This window comes from Equus przewalskii, chromosome 14 (genome assembly GCF_037783145.1).
Source record: "Equus przewalskii isolate Varuska chromosome 14, EquPr2, whole genome shotgun sequence".
Classification (NCBI taxonomy): Eukaryota; Metazoa; Chordata; class Mammalia; order Perissodactyla; family Equidae; genus Equus; species Equus przewalskii.
Genome location: NC_091844.1, coordinates 35407171 through 35423823, shown reverse-complemented (window position 1 = coordinate 35423823; position 16653 = coordinate 35407171). Strand labels below are relative to the sequence as shown.

The 16653-nt window shown below is 42.8% G+C and overlaps 1 long non-coding RNA gene across 1 annotated transcript in view; it reads left to right on the top strand.

Moving 5' to 3' along the window:
* The first annotated feature begins 3807 nt into the window (after positions 1–3807).
* LOC139075751 (uncharacterized) overlaps positions 3808–16653 on the top strand; it is a 31102-nt gene continuing 18256 nt past the window's right edge. The window contains exon 1 of the long non-coding RNA XR_011526506.1: positions 3808–3910. This is a non-coding gene — a long non-coding RNA (uncharacterized lncRNA). The remainder of the gene's footprint in view (positions 3911–16653) is intronic.

Below are 16653 nucleotides of genomic sequence, written 5' to 3'. Positions count from 1 at the left end.
ATGACTTTTGGGTTCCCAAATATCAGCGTCTGCCTTACTACTCAGACTCATTAAAGCATAGCTGTGATTCTCAACCTTGCTCGCACATTATAATCAGCCAAGGGAGCTTTAAAAATCCAGAAGCCTGGACCACTCCGTAGGCCAATTTCATTCAGATCTCTGGGGCTGGGACACGGGTATCAGTGTTTTTTAAAGCTGCTCAGGCCACGTCAGGTGCAGTGAAGGTTGAGAACTACTGATGTAGCCCACTCCTTAGGATATTTTTTTTCACAGCTTCCCCAGGTAATGTTGATGCAGATGACTCATAAATCCTTTAGAAAGACACCATTAAACTCTGATTCATTGACACATTTACTTATTTATTAATTCAGAAGTATCTACTGGATGCCTCCCAGGTTGATATGTACAGGAGAAAAGTAGGAATGGATTTATACCCTTCAGTTACTTCCAATGCCTTCTGATCATATAGGGATTTACGATTTAAAAAGAAAGCCACTTTTATATACACTATCTCATTTAAACCTCAGAGGAAGGCTTTCAGATATTATTATTTCAGTTTAAGAGCCAAAGAAACTTGATACTCAAGAAGGTGAAGTGAGCTGCTCCAAGTGACTTAGCATTGGATTGGCGTGTGGCAGAAGCGTCACTGGGAAAGAGGTTTTCAATCTCTATATTTGGTTGTCTGTCTAATGGAAGATAAAACCCACATATGTATCACAGCTAAGTCACTGTGCAAACTGGAATACATTTTGCAGATGTGCCCAAAGTGAGAGACTCAGGAATATGGCAAATGTTGATTGACCAATTACTTTCTAGAAGCATCATTCTTAGTGCTATGTTGCCTGCATTCACTCATTAGATCTTTATAACAAGCCTATTTGAATGTTACTATTATTTGCACATTACTTACAAGGAAACTGGGGATTTAATTACTTGTCTAAGGTGATAGTGTGAGTAAGGAGATAGGACTTGAACCCCCGCATCTGGTTCCAGACCTGTGCTCTTAACTCAAAGCTGCCTTGTACAGTTTAGCAGGTTTTTCACCGCATACAGGGGCCCAGCCAAGAGGGCTAGTGTGAGATGAAATAAAGCCTAAGCTCAGTTCACCAAGCCTCCACCCTGGCACAGAGTTGTCTGGTCCCAGAGGGACACTGTTTCTGTAATTCCTGTTCAGGTAACATGTGGACTGTGTGTGTCCCAGTCTTAACCACTACCCATTGCCTTTTTGACATGGCTTCATTGCATTCATTCCTCTAGTCACTCACCCACCCACTTATTCCCAAATATCTATAGAGGGCCTTCGGTTCTAGGGAATCTCTGGGAAACATTGACCAATATAGACTCCAGGCCTTTCCTGCTGATATATATGCATATTGCTCATTAGAGCATTCCATAGCCACACACCAGAAGGATGATTGTAGAAATTCTTTTTCATCAAAGCAATGTATAAGGAGTAGGAAATCAGTCTGGAAAACTTATGATGAAAAGCAATAATCTCCCACCCTGCCACCCAGTCCCCAGCCCTCTCAGAGGCTCCTTTGACTCTGGTTTGACACTTGGTAATTCACAAAGCATCCTGTACCTTGAAGACGCTCTCGGGCTGTCTGCTCAAGTCCTATCTGGCTGAGGGAGGCCAACGGGGTTGAATCAGAATGTGAGTTCTGGCTTCCCCCGTGTAGGTAGGCCCTCAGAAACTTTAACATACTGAAACATACTGTAACTTTCTATCTCCCCTCTTCCTTCTCTTTTCCTCTCTGGTTTTCTCTCTCTCTGCTATGCTTTTTGTACATAGAATGATGTCTGCCATACAGTAGGCACTTAATAAATATTTGTGAGTAAGTAAAGGTGGCCATAGCAATTATGGCTAATATTTATGTAGGAGCTGTCAATTTTCAAAGTGCTTTTCATGTAGTTAGTCTCATTCAATCTCAATAACAAGCTATGAATTTAATAGTATTATTAGTATTGAATCCATCTATACATATGGAAATTGTGTTTCCATGACATAAAATAACTTATCCATGTGACAAAATGGTAGGCAAGTGCCTGAATGGACCTTCCACTGAAAACAAATAAATGTGCTGAAGAAAATTTTAAGAAATCTTTCTATCATTTGTCCACACACTTGCAAGAAATTAAGGAATAGTCAGGCATAGAGCTGGAGGAAGGTGGGAGCCCAGTTACTGCCATAATGGCATTTTCTGGGTAAAAGTGAGCATCATTTTTCAAGGCTTTGTGGGGCTTGGGGTTTGGAAGACAAAACTCAGGGCCCCTCCAACGTGAGAATCTAATAGGAGACCCTCCAGAAATCTGGGGCTCTGTCTGGCTACACTTGCACTGTACAGTGAATTAAAAATAAAATGAATGACCTCCTGTCCACTCAGGGACCTGAAGGAAAACTGTCCCAAACCTTGACATTGAAGCAGTGGGGGAAAAACTTCCCTGAAAGTTGATAACTACAAACCATCTCTCATGATGCTTTGCGAACCAAATTCACATCACCTGGGTGGCCTAAAATGTCTCACAAATTTTTCTGACGTTTTCCAGCGTTGGTAATGTCTCCATTCACTGACAGAAGTGAACACTAATCTCTTTTTGAGGAATCCACCTTCATCCTAGGCCTCAAAGCTTTTCCATAGGTAAAATTCTGAGGGTAATTACCTCTTTATAGTCAAAAATCATTAAACCTACAAAGAAGTAAGACACCACCAGCAAGACTCAGCAGAAGCAACAGACCCCAAAATAAGACCTGAACAAACCTTCAGGTTTTGGAAAGATCAGCCACAGAACATAAAATAATATGTCTTAAAAGATGAAGTAAAGTATGAGTAAAGAGCAAGCAGATTGGTAAAAGGAATTTCTAGAAATAAAAAGTACAGTAATATTATAAAGACCATTTTTACATTTAATGTTACAACATTAACATGCTTTTATACCATTTCTGTTATAAAGTCTTCATCTGTGTAAAACACTCTGCTGATAATGATATTTGCTTCAGACGTTTCTTTCTCTTTCCCTGACATTTCTGTTTGGATATCAATTTATACACGACCATAAGGCTCAAGTCCTCTCTGAGTTTCAAGTACCAAACCCAGTGAGAAGGGACGCGTGTCTGGGTTTAATGACTTGATAGCACTCTCTGAGAGGTGAGTCAGCACGCGAATGTTTATTCCCCACGAGGCAGTGATAATAATACCCCCTTCATAGAGTTGTTCTGTGTGGAGAGAGTGGTTAAGAGCTTGCCTACTGGAGTCAGACTCACTAGGCTCACATCCTGTCTCTACCACTCATTAGCTGTGTGACCTTAAGTTTTTCATTCTTTCTGTGCCTGGGTTTCCTCATTTGCAGAAAGGGGATCCTAACAGCACATGTCTTACCATGTTGTTGATGGGGGGCGAATGGGCCAACACGTATCAAGTGCCCTGCACTTGGCTGGCCCACCATCAATGTTAACTTATTGTGACTATATAGTGTATTGGTGTCTGGTACATGACAGGCAGCCCATAAATGATGTTCTATTAAGTATTATTATTCTTAATCAGAAATCATTTGAATTTATTTTGTTAAGGATGGCATCTCTTAATGTTAAGCTGGAAAGTGCCTTACCTTTCAACTAGTTCAATCCCCTAACTTTACAGGCAAAAACCTCCAGAGCGGCAGTCTTCTGGCTTCTAGATCTGTGGAAATGGCTGTGAAGGAGAGAGAGAAACATACAACGATTTTAAACATGAGTGGCTGAATCAAACCTTTATTCTTCTGCAATAGAAAGACACTTTTGTGTCTCAACGGACTTTTTCTTACGGAGCAGCACTGTCCACGGGCCGGCTGGGATTGCCAGGAACAGGCAGAGGTTTTAGGAGATGCCGAATGCAGGAGCTGCTCCCATCTCCTGGGACCACGGCTGGAGCAGGTGGGTGGGGAGCTCTGTCAGCAGAAGTGCGGGCAGAGCCAGGCAGTGAGAGAAGCTTTGACAGGAAGGAGGGGTTATGAGAGACTGAGGAAATAGAGGTAGAGGAGGGGGAGAGACTGTAAAAGAAGAGGAAAGGAGAGGTTTAGATGTTTGTATTAGTAGAAGAAAACCTCGGTGGCCGATTTATTAGTAATATTACTTTAAAAACCTTTCCATTTTTACTTTCTTCTGGAGGCTATGTACATAGCTGTTTTGAGTTTGAATGGATTGTAATCTATGCCCCCAGAGCAATACGGAATACTCCCCTGTCGTAAAGCCAATTTAAGTCTCAGTCAAAAAACTCACATAACTTTTCCTTGTAAAAGATAACTGTTCTGTGTGAGAGGTATAGGTGGCTTCAGAAAACAGTTTCCAAGCCTTTTAAAAAAAGTATCCTTGAGACAGTTTGCCAGGCTGGAAGATCTTTGTATATCACTAAGGTAGCTGAGAGCTTGATGTAACTAATTAAGTCCTCCACAGAAATTAGTTCTAGCAAATTCTGCCAGATGCTTTTATTGGAAATAGCTGCTTGGGGATTAGGAGAGTTGGGACAAAAGAATAAAATGGAAACTTAACTACTTGTAGTTGCAGAGAAATAGAAAATAAGGCTTGCGTACTCTCTGCTGTCACATGAAGAGAAAGGAAGAAGAGGCTTTGAGCACTGAATTCATTCCAACAGCCTGGATGAGGCGCCTAGAATGTCTGTTAGTGAGACAGTGAGAGAATATATGGATGTTAGCGAAGCCCGGAGGGCTCTTTGGATTTGAGGAAGCTTAGAAGTTTTGGACAAATTGCCAAGAGGGGATTTTGATGCCAAGCTTAGCAATTCAGATAAGGTGATTTAAAGAAAGCTAAGAATTAGTGGAAAAGGTACTTAGTTGTACCTTAGATGTTTGTTTCTTTAAAATTTGCTGTAAAATATAATCTTTGAGATCATTCATTTAAACACGGCTAATGGTATCTCATACATGGAAGACAATTCTTATTTCTACTTAGGATTTTCATTCTGAAGGAATTTATGTTATGGAATAAGGAAATATATTATTAGGTGACTGCAAGTGTAGTTGTTTTTGATGTATCAGTGGTGGGAAAATAAGTTGGTAAAGAGACCTAATAATTCTATAAAGAGGAAGGTGTTAGTAGGGCTCTACTTCTAAACGGTAGGCAAAGCAAAAGGTTTTTGTTTGAATCAGTTGACTGTAGCCGGACCACCACTTGGTGGCAGCATACTTAAAATATGGCTACTACTTTTTGAGTTGGGGTGATGAATAAAGTTCTTTTAAAACTTGAAACTGTGAAATAAAGGTTATGAAGTGACAAAAAAAAGTTATAGCAATAGTGTTTGAATGGCTTAAACATGGTGAAGAAAATATAAAGTATTTCTTGTGCTACTAGGAATGAACACAGGGCTGGAAGAGGTGGGGTTTTTTTTGCTATATTCTGTCTAGTTCTTTAACTTGTGCCTATTTGTGTTGGGTCTTTGCCTCAAATTTTTTATTTGGTGTATCTATAGCCCCTATATTTGAGTCATTTTTAAAGGTATCGTTTTCTTTCCGTTTTGGGGGGTGGGGAGAAAAAACCTCGAGTTATGATTAATCACTCTTCTGTAGACCAAGGAAATCATTCTCTCTTTTGACTCTTTAATTACTGGATCACAGATTTAAGTGGGGGAAAAATATGGATATTTACTTCACTCTAAAGAGGAAACGTATTTCAAAGTCGGAGGAAGATTTTTTGTTTGGTAGCTTGTTTTTGTTTGTTCTTAACATGAAAACCTATGAGTTGAACTAAATGAACCACTGGCTTGTTTTAGGCTTAGCTTGAAGAGTATTTTGCTGTTTTGGATTTGTCTGGTTCAATCTTACGACAAAAATATACAAGCTCAACACTAACTGAAGCAAGGGATGGCACTGGGTCTAAATTTTGGGGAAAAAATATTTCCGTTGATGACATCACTAAAAATGCTAATATTTGTGTTTGCTGCATTCTACCCTAATGTCGTGTTCTTAGTTTGGTAGATTGAAGTTCCTCATAGGAAATAACAAGAAATGTTGAAAATGTAAATATAGAGACATAAAACATCTTTAATTTATGACATCCTGAAATAAATTATTTTATTTTTGCTCCTATTTATTGGAACGTACTTAGTGCCTCTCAGCCTTTTTCTGCACTTGATCACATGGGGATTTATAATCCTAGATTTATTGGGCTCATCTAGTTCTCTTCCTCCCAAATGAGAACCCAAGGCACAGAGTGTCAACGCCTGGCTCCCTGGCTGCCACCTACTTCAGGTGGCAACAGGGTCCGGTTGATGAATCCTGCCCACAAGTCAAGCGTGGGATTATGATCCAGAGCGGATAGCTGGGTAATGATTCGCTACGTTGTAAGACACTTCCAAATGCTGGCCTTGAGTAGCCTCTAAACAGCCATCCCACAGTAAAGTGAACCCCAGGAAAGTCTGTCTGCTCACTTTCTGAGGTCATGCCATGTGCCTCAGGGATAGACGTCCTCTAAAATGGAGAGAAAAAATTAATATTTAAAGCCAATTCTGGCTTTAGCCTCTCCTGCCTTTTGAGAAGGGTGACATATTTGTATCAGGAGGACCAAGAATATTGACACTATGTCCTTCCCCTGGCCGGTCCTAACAGGGGGCTGGAAAGTGGGAGGTGTGGAACACGTGTTGCGCGATGTCCAGAAGGCTGTGGGGTGGTCACAGTTCAGCCTGTGGGGAAGGGGAGGAGGGGCGGCGACAGGAACTGGAGGGAGGGCATCATTCTGCAAAACAAAACGGAAGGATTCTTCTTCTTTTTTCTTTAGTGCCTAGAGGTCAGGGAGACTGGGAGGAGAGGAGAGTCATGCCATGCGACCTGAGATTTATTGACAGAGTGGTCAAAAAACCTTCGAGAGAAATAGGGCTCTGACATTCAAATGTACATGATTTGCAACACTGTGCTGCAAACATCCCACATCACTGAGTCAAATCCCCAACACACACATGTGCATTGTGAGAGTGGTTCGTGTTCTTTGTCTTAGTTTTGTAGCAATCAGGAACAGTGCTGAGTTCCCTACCAGGCTTGGTACAAAGCACGGAGAAAGGGGACAGCTGTGTCTGCCGGGCTGGTGTGAGATTCAGGTGGATCAGCCCGCGGAGCTGGCACTTAGACCAGAGGTGCCCACATAAACCCCAGGGAATGTGCAGAATCTTGGGGAGGACAAGAAATAGAAGCCCTGAGCTTCAAGTTCAGATAGATAGGTAGGTAGGTAGATTATTTTCACCAGTAGGTGACTGCCATGTGTTAGAGGGCCCTTGTTAGGTATCATGCAATGATAGAAAAAGAATAACACTTGGGTCCTTCTCCAAAAAGACCATGAGCCAAGTTGGGAAAATTCATTTATTACTCCCAATGTGATAGCAATATCACTTTGTGTTTTCTGATCTAGTGAGAACAGAAAGTGCTGAAGCAGAAGCAGCTTGGAAAAAAACTGAGAAGGTGGTACCTTTGTGGCTTTCTTCTAAGTAGAATTAGAGTCAGCAAAATAATGGAAAGCTTTGTTCAGAGCCATGAATGAAGCTTTCCATCTCTCTAGGACTTGCCTCCTTCCCCATGCTTCCTTAACAAACCCCAGAAGAGAACAGTGGGAATTAGTGATGACTTCAGACTGAGGAATGGTGACTCGGAGTAGCTACCACCTGATAGCACCCCAATAACAGCCTGAAAAGGTAACATTTGCTTGGAGCTTGATTATCTAAGCTCTTTGCAGTGATTAATGTATTTAATTTCCACAAAATACCTATGAAGCTCAAAGAGGTCAAGCAAACCATCCAAGATCATGCAGCCAGTTGACAACTAAAATGCATTGGTGAGCCCTTTGGTTGGCCAGTCTATGTCATCGTTTCTTAACAGGGGTGGCACCAACCTCCAAGGGACATTTGGAATTTTGGGGGAGCAATTTTGGTTGTCACAGTGATCAGTGGGCAGGAACAGCAATGCAAGGACAGTCTTATGCTACAGAGAACCGCCCTGCATCCTGACGGCTTATAAATATCCTGCTGGACGTTCCCGTAGATAAAACACTTGGACCTGGTTAAACAACATCCTGTATCAGTCGCATTTGGGGCTGTGCGTTCTCAGTGGTTTGCTCTACACAGGCAAGCATCTGGGGCCCCCCTGGTGGTGCAGCAGTTACGTTCTCATGTTCCGCTTCTTGGCTGCCCGGGGTTCGCCAGTTTGGATCCCAGGTGCAGACAGGGCACCACTTGGCAAAAACCATGCTGTGGTAGGCATCCCATGTATAAAGTAGAGGAAGATGGGCATGGATGTTAACTCAGGGCCAGTCTTCCTCAGCAAAAAGAGGAGGATTGGCAGTAGTTAGCTCAGGGCTAATCTTCCTCAAAAAACAACAACAACAAAAGTAAAGAGGCAAGCATCTAAGGATTTCCCTGTCCCTTCCAGGATAGTCGTGTCCCAGCAGTGATGCATGAAATACGTATTTTTTTGTATAAATTACCCATCTTTTACTTCTCCTTTACATGATAGCTACGACATCAAATTTTTGAATTAGGTATATAGTAGGTTATGTTATCTATAAATTTCATTTTAAGAGAGGGAGGAAGCTGTTTCAAAATGTTTGTTGTAAGAAAGGGGGGCTCTGTGGATGTCAGAGATCAAACGAACGGTGCCACTGAGGGCACTGCTCTCAGGAGAGAGGTTGCAAACTTCTGGTTCGCAGGCTAAATTCAGCCCACAGATGCATTTGGTGTGGTCCGCAGAGGATTGCAAAATGTGGTCAAATGTGTTGCCAACATTTAGAACTAGATTTTTCACAAAATTACATTTCTGACTTCTTTGGAAAATTCTGACAATCTAGCGATACAGGGACACAAAGGGTCCTGGTGGCCCTACCTGCTTTGTAGGGTCATCTACTCTCCAAGTCAGCGTGGTCCTAACCTGGCCAACTTGACTCACTGAAGTTTCTGCCTGGTCTCCATGGACAACTACCTTTGCGACAAGGAGACACAGGGTGACTTGCTTGGTGAAAGTGACCGTGCTGCTGGTCACCTTCTTTTTCTGTTCTGCATCGTGTAAGTTGTGCTGAAAAGACTAGAACCCACCTTCGTCCGTCTGCAGTGTAAATGCCCCACCACAGGGCGCCCTCACCTTCCTAATGCACCAGCTACCTAATTCCCGTGTCCAAGTGGCTCCTGCCCGGAGATTTGGTCCCACACTTGTGGTTTAGACATGAAGTTTTGCTCTCCATGCCTAGCGTGCTGAGCCATCCCCTCCCCCAGCATCCCCGTGGTTAATACATTTTATAACCACCTCTTCCCCTTTGCTTTTCTTTGTCATGTTAATTTGGCATTTGGGTTTTGAAGTTAACGTCAAAAGAGATGAAGCCTAATAGTTGAGAACTTTTTAAGAAAAGGGGAACATGAGATACCTTTAAAATCATTTGTCATAATTTTTTCCTGTACAGGTTTCAGTTATTGTATTTTCTGGCTATAGATAAGGAGGAAATGATTAAAGTCTTAAAAAAATGGACTGTCTAGAAGGGATTAAGAATGCTACACATCAGCAAGGAAACTGAATAAATTTTGAAATCAAATTCATGGAGCACAGTAAGAAGCTCTGAAAGTTTGTAAAATGAAAGGTAAGGCAAATTATTTGTATTTGGTTTTATTTCTGAGCCCCCAAACTGGTCTTCGGCCTCTCCGTGATATTTTGTTCTCTTCTTGGGGGTCTGACTCTCCACCTGTTGGAATCCTGCCCAGATCCTCAGACCGGCTTGGGGAGGTCTCTGCCCCATGTAGGGAGAGGCCTGTTGGGGCGGTCACCAGCATCCGCTGCTTCGCTAATAACGGTCTAGCGACTCAGTCACCCCTGAGAGCACGTGCTCTCCTCTGCTTAAATATACAGGAGATGAGAAAAGCATATGGTTAGGATGAAGCTAAAACCCCATTTTAATAAATGCCTCTGCAGCTCCTCCCATTCTGTGGGTCAGCCCTCACCAACCAAGTCTGTTGAACAAGAAACTGTCGTAGTGAGTGACCTGTGTCTTCTCATTGCCTGTACCAGCTCAGGGATTTTAAAAAATAAGCACTTGATAATACACGTGGAAAGAGTGAACGAGCAAGTGAATTTTTGTTAGCTCTAATCCACTCTCAAGATATTCACTTCTTTTTCTTTTTAATATTATTTTTTTTTTAAGGAAGATTAGCCCTGAGCTAACTGCTGCCAATCCTCCTCATTTTGCTGAGGAAGATGGGCCCTGAGCGAACATCAGGGCCCATCTTCCTCCACTTTATATGTGGGACACCACCACAGCATGGCTTGCCAAGCAGTGTGTAGGTCCGCACCCAGGATCCGATCCAGCAAACCCCAGGCCGCCGAAGCGGAATGTGCAAACTTAACCACAGCACCACTGGGCTGGCCTCGAGATAGTCATTTCTTTACAGCTTCATTATCTCTCTCATTCATCCATCCAACAAATATATGGCGAACATCCACTCCCTGTAGGCACTGTTCCAGCTACGGAGGATAGAGTAGGGATAAGATAGGTTCATGCCCTCACAGAGCTGCACTTTAGGGAGACAGATGATAGACCAGGAAGTAAAAAAGTGGGGCAAATGCAGATAGGGAGAGGTGCACAGAGGAGGATAAAACATGGGCTATGGGAGGAAATGAGTGGGGATGGGGCTGGTTCGGACTGGATGGTCAGGGAAGGCTGCAGAGATGAGATGAGATTTGAGAAGATTTGAATGAAAAGAAGGAGCTAGGGATGCAAATATCTGGGGATGCAGTGCTCCAGGGAGGGGCAATAGCAACTGTGCTAAGGTAGGAGTAAGTCTGGTGAGTTCAAGGAACCCAAAGAAAGGGAGAGCAGGAGACAGTGAGATGGGAGAGGCACAGGTGGGCCGTGGAAGAGCCGGACGTACTAAGACGACAGAAGAAGGCTGGTGGAGGGCTCCAGGCAGCGGATACTATGATGGGATGACTCTTTGCTAAGAATAGTCTAGGGACAAATGGAAAATAAGTCGTGGTGCATTCATGTAATGGTACATGAATGCTACAGTAGAGCAAACAGATGAAATATATAGATCCATACTCGTACTGTATGGATGCATCTCAAAAACAGAATGTTGAGTAAAAGAAGTCAGTCACAGAAGAACATTATTCCATTTATGTTAGTTCAAAAACAGACAAAACTAAATCATAAATTTTGGGAGAGCACTTTGGGTTCACTAAAACATAAAGATAAATGGCATCTTTATTTAGTACATCCACGTATATAAATGCATAGAAAAAGAAGTGGACTGATAAAAACCAAAACTTATGACAGTGGGTACCCCAGATGAGGGAAATGGAACGAGGTGGGAAGAAACGAGATGGTGAAGAGATATTTAAATCTTATCTGTAAGGTTTGAATTTCACACCAATAGTGTATGCATTGTTTTCCTGTGTCTGCTGTAATAAGTTGCCACAAATTCAGTGGCTTAAAACAACACACATTTATTCTCTCACTGTTCTGAAGCCTAGAAGCCTGAAATCAGTTTCAGTGGACTGAAATCAAGGTGTTGGCAGGGCTGTGTCTCTAAGGAGAATCTGTTCCTTGTCTCTTCCAGCTTCTTATGGCTGCCAGCATTCCTTGGCTAGTGTCTGCATCACTCCAGTCTCTGCCTCGTGGTCACATTGCCGTCCTCATTTCTTTGTGTGTTTAATCTCCCTCTGCTTTTCTCTTATAGGGACACTTGTAATGGTGTTTAAGGCCCACTCGGATAATCCAAGATCATTTTCTTGTCTCAAGATCCTTAATCACATCTACAAGGACCCTTTTTCCAACCAAATAAGGTCAGATTTACAGGCCCAGAGTTAAGAAGTGGATATCTTTTGTGGGGCCATTTTCAACCTCCAATAGTGCATTTCTGTACTTGTTATACAATTAAAAAGAAAAATAATATTTTGAAGGATGAGAGCAAAACAATGCCCCTGGCTGCTGTGTGAAGACCAGGCAGGAGGTGATTGGACTCACCCAGGTGAGAGGTGGCGGTAGCCTGGACTCGAGCAGAGGTGATGGAGATGAGATGAGAAGGGTGGAAGGAACTGAGTTATAGTCTGGAGGTAGTTTTTAGGAGTGGCTGGTGGGTCCGATACAGAGGAAGAGGACAAAGGAAGAAACAAGGATGACTTAGACGTTTATGGCTTGAGAAGCTGAGAGGTGCCATGTACTGAGGTGGGGAACAGGTGGGGAGGAGCAGGTTTACAGGGACGTTTGGGCATTTCAGCTATAGCGTGCTTGTGATGTGCTAAATATATTTTCCGCTTTTTGAAAAATGATGGGAATCACTGAGCTGAGAGGATTTAGTGTTTTAATAAGTTGAGTGATTTCTCCTTGTGAGTTCTCAAGGTCTGGGAAGGAGGTTTGGTACGATGACAAGGAAGGCAACAGGTTTAGCAGAGGTTTTGCAGAGCACCTGGCTCCTTCTGCAGCTTGAGTGACATGAGGAAGAATGTAGACAATGACTGTTCAAGTGACAGCAGGTGGCAATGGGCCGGTCTTGGGTTCTGAGGTCTGTGGGTGTAGCTCTCTCGTTCCTGACACTGATATTTGCTCAGTGCAGTGACTGGAGCTCTAATTTTGTAGCTTCCCCCTGCGTACATGACTATAGGACAAATGAATATCCTCTTTGCATCTTCTCACCTTCCCCTCAAAGAGCAACAACACTGTTTATAGAAAACAAATTGCTTTATTTTGCAAATTCAGTACTTCTCCCTGGCCTAGCAGGGGCTTTGGAGTCTGGTGGAGGGCAGGTGTCAGGTCAGAGGCCAGCTCTGCTGCTTATCGCGGGGACCCTGGCCTTGTTCCCCAACCTCTCCAGGCCTGCCCTTCCTCAGGGGACGGCTGTGAGGGTCAGAGTACGTGCTCGGGCAGTGTTGGATCTTCTTGCTGTTTCCAGCTCAGCTTCACAGCCTTGGCCTCCCTGTAGTTTACTTTTATTTGAAAAATCTAAAGCATTACATTTCCGCCATGAGAAAAACAAGCCCCAAATAACCCAGACACCTTTGTTTCTCCACCCTACGCAAAAGGCTACCTTTAAAGACTGCTTATAAGTGAACAATGGTAATATTCCTTCCAATGGCTTTCAATATTTTCTGTCCTAAGAGGTATTTGTTTTTACTTTGTCCCAATACACTCAGTTGCTGTTATCTGGAAAATCATTGCAAAACAACTCACCTGCTTTAGAGGGCATTCTCTAGGTCCCTGAGGCAAAACTGGGGATGATTACTGAGGGCGCTTATCAGGGAACAGAGATCTGTCACCCAACCCTTCTCTAGGATTCCTCAGCCCAGACTTTGCAAACAGGTCAGCAGAGAGCCCGTGAAGTTTCATCTGGTTTGGGTTCTTTGTTTCTAAGGCTGGATCGTGTCCTGATCATCTTTTTGACTCCCTATCCTCTCCCCCCAGTTTTTTTAAAGAAAGCAAATCCAGCAAGGAAATTCCATGAAACCACTGCTGTCGTATGGATTACCAAATAAGGTCTGGCCTAAGTTTGCAAATGAAGACAACCCAAACTGAATTTAGAAACATCTTATCTGTAAACGTCAAATACCTGAAATACATGCCCGTTAAAGAGTTGTTTAAGGATATGAGACATGGTCGTAGAAGAAGGAAGAGCCATGGCCGTCATGAGCTGTTATTTCTGTTTTGTTTTGCTTCTTCGTCTTTGCTTTTCAGGTGAAGTGAGATTTTTCCCCTAGAATCTGGTGACTGACAATTTGCTGCCTTTTCTCTCAGATGCTAAAACTCCTGAGTTCCCAGGCTGCTTCTCTTCTCAGTTAAGGACACTATCCTTTCCCTAGTCATGGGTTGAGAGCTCACTGTGAAGACAGAAGGTCCTTCTTTCTTTCTTCTAACTTGCTTTCTTAAAATGAGCTCTAGACTGGGCCTTGGAGAGACCTAGGCCTCCCCCTTTCTCCCTTGCAGTCATTTCCCGAGACAGCTCTGATAGAGTCCTGGAAATCCATGTCTTTCAGGTCACAGTGTAACTGTGTCTTCCGAAAGGTTTAACTCATGGGTTCTCTAAATGCAGTGCCCACACCAGCAACATCAGCGTCACCTGGGAACTTGTTAGAAAGGCAAATTCCTGGGCCCCACCCCAGATCTCCTAAATCAGACCCTCTAGGGCTGGAGTCAATCTGCGCTTTCACAAGCTCTATAGGGGATTCTGAGGCATGCTGAGGTTTGAGAGCCACTCTGCAAAAATCCAGATAAATTTAATCGGAAGTTACTTATTCTCTCACCTCCTTCCAGTTCTACTTTTAGAGATTTCCGAATTAGACAAACAGGGTCAAATGCCTGGCCGGTCCCCTAAGGCTGGCAGAAATGCCCCTCCTAGGGTCCAAGCTCTCCACAAGATGAACATCTGGAACCTTTATTCTGTATCTTCAACCTGGGTGAGTGGGCGGTGGAAGGGAAAGTAACTATCCCTTTTCTGTTTGAAAATACTTAGCTTGAGTGATGTGAAGATTTCAGTAGGTCTGTGACAAGATCAAAGACCATAAATTATTTAACAGTGGTTCTACTTTTGTGGAATTATTTAAAGTATCATCATTGCAGTTCAGCTTCCCAGCCTTCATTTTCAAGTCTGGAATTCTGTTGGGAGCTATCATAATCACTGAAGAGTATAATATTACAGGCTGGGTATAAAAATATCTTTTTAATGACTAGCAAATTAGTGAAACGTCTTGACCTGAGTGGAGACCAAATAGAACATGGTGTTTTTACGAAGAGGGGAAAGGACTAAATTGTCACCACATTGTTATTCTTGTCGAATTCTCCACTCCTTAAAATATCAGTTGATTAGAAAAAAATTTGTAACAAGGTGCATCAGTGTAAGTGACGAAGGGCCGTGTGGCATCCAGAGGTATCCTGGAACTCTAGCAGTTTTGTTTTGGTTTTGATTTTAGCATGCACAGTCTGAAAGTCAGCCTCAGGTGATTCCTTACATTGATCCCATAGGAATGGAGGATTCTTCTCGCCTTCTCACCTGACCAGGACAGTAGGACCAGAGCTCATAGGCCAAAAAAAAAAAAAAGAAAAAAAAGCTTTCTAAGACATTAGGCAAATGGCCTCTCTATAATTTTGTCCTGTAAATCAAACAATTACTTGTTACACATATTTTCCACTTTGTTATAACTTCCCTAATATTTAACCTAAGGAGTTGTAAATTGAGCCGTGTGGATTTATGTTTCAAAATAGCATATGTTCTGTTCACTGCAAAGGCAGAACGGGTTTTGCCAAGTTGATAACCTCACGGGTTTAGGATTTTGAACCAAAAACTTGAAATTCTTGTGGTGTCATGACTATTTGCAAAAGCAGTCTGAAGAGATGACCTGGACATCAATTAACCCCTTCTGACCCAGCATCTTAATGAATTAATTTAAAACGGTCAACCAGATGTACCATAGTCCCCTTGGAATCCACCTGCATTCAAAGTGAAGTGTCCAATGCACCTAATTAATTCATGCATTTGAGGCTTTATGACTCTGTACTCAGTTGTTTTTTAACTAGAAATAATATACACGAAATGTGCCTCATGTTCAGTGGGCCAAGGGCAAAAATGTAAAGATTTATTGTACAGTCTGTAAAATGCTATCTGTATTATCTTTTAACCCACCGTGCTTGTGCCTTGTGCAAATTTATTCAAGGAAGATACTTCCTGATGAAAGCTGGAACATTTTGTTAATTTTCCCCCAAATGGTCTGGCATTGTTGTGCAACTGCTTTCAGAGGACTGCCCCCATACCTGCTGGAGCCTCAGACGCCCTAGCTGTGAGAATGAAGAAGGGCCACTGCTCCCTGCCTTCTCTCTTGCCCTGTCACTCTATTCCTTGCCTAGCAGTAAGTCCTCAGTATGCCACAGGCGACCCAAAGAATCCATACCTGGGGTGGGGGGGTGCCTTGTTGATCCCGAGGCTGTCAGGTCAATCACAGGATTCTCACACCCCTGTGGGATGATCACAGGCTCCCAGGAGTGGAGGGACCTTGGAGTTCACTCAGTTCTTCCCGTCCATTTAAAGTCACTCAAAAGATTATCCAGAGACTCTTAGAAAGCCTTTGGTGACTCATTCCCTAGGAAAGGCTTGTTTTTCTGCTCTTCTCGTTCTACAACAGCAGCTCTGTGCTAAAGCATCTTAACCCACGTCATCTTAATTAATCCCTCTGCTTATATATTTCAATTGGCTGATAGAGCCCAGATTTAGAACTAAGGACTTGGATTCTAAGTTTAACTTCCCTCTACGCTCTGCTGCCTCTTAATAAGTCCTAAATCCATAGCAACTAGTATTTTGAGGGTACCTCCCAGCGCAGGGACACTTTCTCATAGAACCTGATGGATGTAACCCTCACGAGAGCCCCAAGAGGTGAGTGTATTAAATCCATTTTATGGATGTGGATTTTGAGGCCTGAGAGATTAAACTCTTTGTGTAAGATCACCCAGCTATGAGATGAAGTTAGGATTTGAACTCTTATGGCTGTTGCCAAAACCATTTCCTTTCATGTTTATATAGATTTCTTGATGCGTAACCCAAAGCTCATCTGCCGTTATTGTTTATTTCTATCCTTTCTTCTACAGATTCAAGACCTATTCAGGACAGAAGCTTTGGGGCTGAGTGTACATCATTTGTTCATTTACTACTTCCATTTACT